Source organism: Condylura cristata, unplaced genomic scaffold (genome assembly GCF_000260355.1).
Source record: "Condylura cristata isolate star-nosed mole 26May11 unplaced genomic scaffold, ConCri1.0 scaffold00005, whole genome shotgun sequence".
Classification (NCBI taxonomy): Eukaryota; Metazoa; Chordata; class Mammalia; order Eulipotyphla; family Talpidae; genus Condylura; species Condylura cristata.
Window position 1 is genome coordinate 43,095,696 of NW_004567106.1, and position 6,593 is coordinate 43,102,288.

Below are 6,593 nucleotides of genomic sequence, written 5' to 3' on the forward strand. Positions count from 1 at the left end.
CCCTCTCCGCCCGACCGGCCGCACTTGGCCCGTCGCACGCCTCCCGCGGCAGCCGCCCCACCGTCCAGTTAGCACCTGAAGCGCCGCGGAGGCGCCCCAGTCGGGGTGGGAGGGCGAGGGTGTCGAGGGCCCATCGGGGCGCGAATCTAGAATGAGCAATGTAGACGCCTGGGGGGTGGGGGGAGAGAGAACCTCTCTTCCCGCTGTCTGAAGAAGACCATCCTGTTGGCCCTCAAATTCCCCTCTTTTCCTAGGAGGCGCGGGGAAAGGAGAGGGCGGTGGGGACCTGCGTTGGCGCCGGCTTCTTTGTCTTCGCCGGCTGCGCCCCGCGCCCCTCGGGGCTCGCCCGCCTTGGAGCCCCCGCGGCCAGCGCTTGTCTTCGCGACCCGCCAGCGGCCCGGAACCGCGAGGGGCCCCGGCGCGCTGCCCTTCTCGGCCCCCTGTCCCCAGCCCCCGCCCGCTCGTCGCCAGCAGAGCCTCATCTGTACCGTGGTCTAAAATGAGATTAAGCGAAAGTGGAATTGGCAGTCACGAGTGGTGCCTGGAAATGGTGATTTGTGCTGGTCGGGTGTGAGGAATTGTGTGGCAGAAAGGGCTGGTGGAGCTAGACCCGACCGGTGCTCTTCGCTAGGCTGTTCTGTTATTCATTGCTACTGAGTTCTTCAGGCGGAGATGGTTGTAATTTTTGAAATCAGTGTTTATTTCCTTTAAATGTCAGTTACGGCCAATGTCCCTGAAATAAGGAGAGAGGGAGCGTTCTGGAGAGATGCTGGCAGCGGTGATTGAAGCGGTTGGTAATGAGCTGCTGCACAGAAGATTGCGGGGAAGTGAAATAAAAAACACGTTTTTAACCGAGGACGGCTGGCGGGAGCCCTGCGGCATCCAGAGATGGGGGGAGCGGGATTGCCAGGTTTTAATGCCTCTCCCACCCACCCTTGGCTTGCATGGTACCTCGCTGCTAACACCGCACGCTGAGAAACCGGTGGATTATAAAATCAGATGGGAGGGTGTCTTTCTTTGCCTGCCTTTGTTGGGGCCAGAGATGAACGTGAAAGGCAGGCAGGGTCCGAGGGGAGATCTCTGCTGTCACCCGGTTGCTAAAGGAAGAGAATGGGTTTTTTCCCCTTTTACCCAGACAGGTAGAAAGGGCCCGCTTCTAGTTGCCCTCTGGTTTCCCTTCAAAATCCCCGAAGGCTTAACCGCTGCATATATTTCATGAAATTATTGTTATCACTGCAACTCTGCTGGATGCAGGCTAGTTAGGTTACTTCACTGAATCCTCACACCACCCTGAGAATCAAATACGATCCCCTTTTTACATGGGAGTCAGGAATGTTTCTTTGCCCAGTGTCAGTAACAAAGGCCCCATACAGGACAGCCTCATTGCTGAGTCCAGAGGCTCTTCTGGAACTGCCCTGCAGCCATTTACAACTCTAGCTCTAGGGGAGGCTATCACCACCACCTGTTCTTGGGAGGCAGCCTTGCCCCAAATGGAATTACATGCTACTTGCCTACAGCTGGCATGACTATTTCCGCATCTTCTTGTGACTGCACACAAATCACTTCTAGAAAGAACACAAAATTATTGAACCTATTCTAACACGTATTAAATGTTTAATACGTGACCAGCACTGTCACAAGTATTCCTAAATACTTAAATACCTAAAAGTATTCTTAAATACATTAACTTTTAATTCTCTAACAACCTTATGGGAAAGTACTATTAGTATTCTCATTTGTTTCAGATTTGAGGAAACCAAAGCACAGAAAGGTCAGATAACTTGTTGAAGGTCACACATAGCATAAGTGAGAAAGCTATGATTAAACTGTCTGATTCCAGAGTCCCCGACCTTACCCATAACCAACTACAGCCTCTAAGGAAGGAAGGTTCCTTAGGACATTTTGATGTTATTAGAGCAGCAGGGAGAAAACCATTCTTTATTCAATGTTAGAGTACCCTGTTTAATCCTTTCATTGCCCTATGAAGTTAGAATAATTATCCACACGTTTTAGAAGAGAAGAGAGTCAGAGAAGTAATTTGTCAAGGGCACTTGTAAAAAGAGGAGCCTTGGATCCAATGTGGCCATATTTGATCCCACAGTCACCGCTTTTACATAAACCACGGTTACCAAAGCATTAATATTTGGTCCCAGACATAATTGGCACTTAATTCCCAGATGTGTTGTCAGTTCCCAGGGGTTTCCCCTCTTTCTAGGCTATAAGAAATACTGTCTCATGCAGTTTTCATGATGGCTTTCTTAATAATTTATATAACAAAGTTTTTCACCAACCTTCCCTTTTTTAGTGCTTTCTTAACTTTTTGCATTACTTACCTCCATGCATTTGAATTTCTATACTCTTAATGCAAACTCAAATTTCTGGTTACATCTCTATAATTGTTCATTAACAGGCATAGAGACTGTTTAAATAAAACCCTGCATGACCTGAACAGCTAAAGGAAGGGGTAAATACTGGCATAGTCCATTTAGCAGTCCTTTGGACTAACATGAGAACCTGTGCTTTCTAGTAATGGAGGCCACAGTTCACAAATAATGGCAGGGGCATACTTGTACTTTTGGAAAAACATCTTGGTTACAGAGTGGAGGATGGATTGGGAAGCAATGAAATCTGATGCAAGGAAAGGACAAAATATACAGGCTGCTCAGACGAGGATGGTGGTCCATGGAGAAGACAAAAGGAGGCTAGAGGTCAAGGATCACCAAGCAGCGAGAACTGCAGGACTGCATGATGGGTTGGATCACTGGACACAGGTAAAGAGAAATGTTGAAGATGAATGAGACACGACTTAGTCTTTTGCAGCCTGGTGACTATTGCTATTGAATACATTCTTTTTTTAAATATTTAATTAAGTAAAATTTTTAATGAAGTATAACATATGGATTAAAAAAATAACCAAATAGGGCCCTCCCTGCTGGCACAACACTAAGAAGCTAAAGCCACTTCAGCATGAGTTTGATCCCTACCTGCCACTTGGCGTGGCAGACCTCTCCTGACCCGCTCACTGCTCCCCTCAGCAGTGTACTTCGTCAGTCACCCTGTTCTGCTCCCCACTCTGTCTCTGGTGAATCCTCACCGCCCATGCACCTCTGGCCTGTGCCCCACTTCTGTATGCATAAATAAATAAAGCTTTAAAAAAAAAGTAAATAAGAATATTGTTTTTAGATATGTCTAAAAAATATTCCATTTGGAGATTTGTTGCATTTGAGTTTAGTTGATATTGGTATGGCTTGCAGTCACCCTGTTCACTTCAGTTATTGTTAATACTGGCCCAGTAAAGAATGACTTCCAGAAATACTTCTACCATTACGTGTAACAAACTGAATTCATGGTATATAGGTATAAATAGAGGTTATATCATAGGCACAATCCCAATCATTCATACACAAATATACACTAATCCTAAACAATCTACTAGTAAACAGAATTCAGCAAAAATGTAAAAAAATAATAACAGATGGGTCCATCAAAGTTGGGTTCATGCAATGACTGACACCATAATTTACATTAGAAAACCTCTTTATTAGATTAGCAATTGAAAAAAAAATAAAGGATTATTTAAATAGATATGGGAAATCCTGCAGCTATTTATAATGAACTCACAACAAAATGAAAAGTGAAAGGAACTACTTTAATATGATGGAGGATATTTATAGAAATTCTAAAGGAAACATTCTTGTTCATGAAACATTAAAAGCATTCCCTTTAAGACTAATCGTAACAATTAATAGAATAATGAATAAATGACCTGGTCATATAATGGTGCAAATGTTCTTGTTTTCATAACAGCTTCATTAAGGCTTAACTTAAATACCAATAATGTTATCCATTTTAAGTGCATAATTCAGTAATTTTTAATACATCTATAGAGTTCTTCAATATCACCACAATGAAATTCTAGAAAGTTTCTATAACCCTACGAAGAATTCCTCATGCCCCTTTGTAGTTAACCCTATCTTTTACCCCCATCCCCAAACAACCACTAATTTACTTTGTATGTATAGCTTTACCTTTTCCAGATAGTACATATAAGTGATACCATAAAATTTGTGGTCTTTTGTATCTGACTTCTTCCACTCAGACTTACGGGTGTGCAGGTGTTGGCTATCATATATATATTTGCATTTTATGTTTTGAATATATTTTCAGATGTATAAAACATTTCATAATAAATGTTTATGCAATGAAGAAATATTATAGCCTCTAATTAAACAACTATAATATTTAAAATATTCATCCCCCAAATATGACTGCAATGCTATCTTCAACATTGTAAATTTAAAATATGGAATGTGAAAATATAACTTACTTCCTTTCACATCATTCCAATTACAGTTTGCCTAATTTCTTGGCATAGTTTTAAAATATTAGAGGTATTTAATATTTATTCTTTTTATATACTACTTTTATTTTATTTGGAGTCTCTAGTCTTTCCCAGATATCTTTTTCTGATAACTTTTAAGTGCATTACAATATTATTTATAGGATGGATTTAGTAGAACCTTTTGGTTGTAAACTACAAAAACCCAAACTCAAATTAGTTTAATCCAAAAATGTGAGTTATTGGTTGTGATAAATGAAACATCCAAAGGAAGTTCTAGTTTCAGTCAACACTTAATAATGTTGCCAGGATTCCACTTACTCCCTTGACATCTTTGGGCTTTATTTTTTCTTGCATAGTAGCACTCTTGAGCAGGTCCTCTCAATATGTTAGCCCTTTGCAAGTTCCAGCAACTTTATCAACTCTTTGTGATGTCTAAAAAAGAGGGAAGGTGAAGGCTAAACAAAACAACCAACAGATATCCACCATGTCAACTGAAGATTGAAATGTGCTTCTATTTTCTAATGGTAGAGGTTCATTCTGGCGTCATGTGCTTCTCTAGTAATTGGAGGGTGTCAGACAGTATGTCTGTATAGCTACTTCTGCTTAATGGTGACTGCTGATCAGACTGGTTTTCAAAAGCAGAATTCATGGTAAGATAAGTTCTAACTTCACCAAAAGTCTGGACCATTGTAACACAAAGAAGGTCTGGGACTCGCATTTTGTATAAAACTTAATAATATTAATGGTCTTTCCTAGTTAGGCCCTCAGTTTGCTACTTCCATGATAAAGTCCTACATGAATAATATAAAAACCTGTAAATCTTTCCAGTAAAGTTAAATAAAAAAGAAGGATATGTTTAATACTGCTGGCTTCAATGCTATATACTGATGTAATGGAAAAATTATTCAGGAACATTTCATTCTTGAGAAAATACTGCCCACATTATCAATGGCTTGACACACCTGCGCTTATAAAAAGCCACACACAATCCATACTTTTTGAGTGCATGAGCTTATTGCCAACCTTTTCACACAAAAACATTTTATATTTAAATATTTTAAGCTATTACTAATGCCTAAAAAAGAAGCATTCTGTAACAGATAAGATTACAATTGTAGATGTTGTTTACCCACTTTCTTTTCATAGTATTCTAGGAAATGTTCTGAGGAGGTTCTCTACAACATTCTTCCCTTTGAAATAGATAGCCAGAGTTATATATACCTGAGATTAATAGATAGCAATTCTATTAATAGATATCAATATTATTCATCTACTGTATGCCAAACATTATGCTAAGTCCTGGGGATGTAAGTGTGAAGAGAGAAAGAGTCTAAGTTCTCAAGACATTTAGAGTTTAATGGAAGAAGCATGCACACAAGTAATTATAATAAAGTGCTACAAATATTTTGATAACATGCTTTAGGATATTTAGACTTGAAATTCAACAAGAAAAGTAATGGGATGGTAGAAGTGTTGGGTGATCCAATGGGAAATAAATGTCTTAGAGTTGAGTTGGGCCAATTCTCAAAGAAAATAAGAATTTTCTAGGTATAAGGGATGGTGAGGATATGGAAAGAACAAACAAAGCAGATAAGTGAGCATATATAATGTGCTTAGTTTAAGTGAAAGATATATGAAAAGAGATATAGGTACATACTGGTAGGCCCTGAGAAGGGTACTTATTAAAAAAAAAAAATCTGTCAAATACCCACTAAAATTTTTTCATGTTACGCAATTCATTTTCTCTTATAAGCACTTTGCTAAGTTAATATTGTAAGGGCTAGTATGTAAGAAAATATTAGTCATTCACATCTGAGTGTGAAACAGTTTAATCAGTTTGTTTCCCTAATGTTTGATCCAGATCAGGGGTCACCAAACTTTTCCTGTAAAGGGCCAGGTAAATATTTTTGACTTTTCAAGCCATACAATGTCTGTTGCAACTAGTTGAGTTTACAAGGGTATCATGAAAGTAACCCCAGGCAAAACATAAGCAATGGATAGAGCTTTTCCATTAGAATTCAATTTATAAAAACAAGTGATATCATAAATTCTCCTTAAATAATAAAGGCATAATTTAAACCAAGGAATTAGGATTTGAGAAACAATGTAACCACCTAGTCATGCTGCCCTCAAAAACAAGCTCCCAACACTGAATATCAGCCTTGGCAGATTGTGCAGTTCCTCATTATTCTCTTAAATGATCACCCCCAATAAATGTGATATAAGAAACTATTACATAGAGGTCATATTA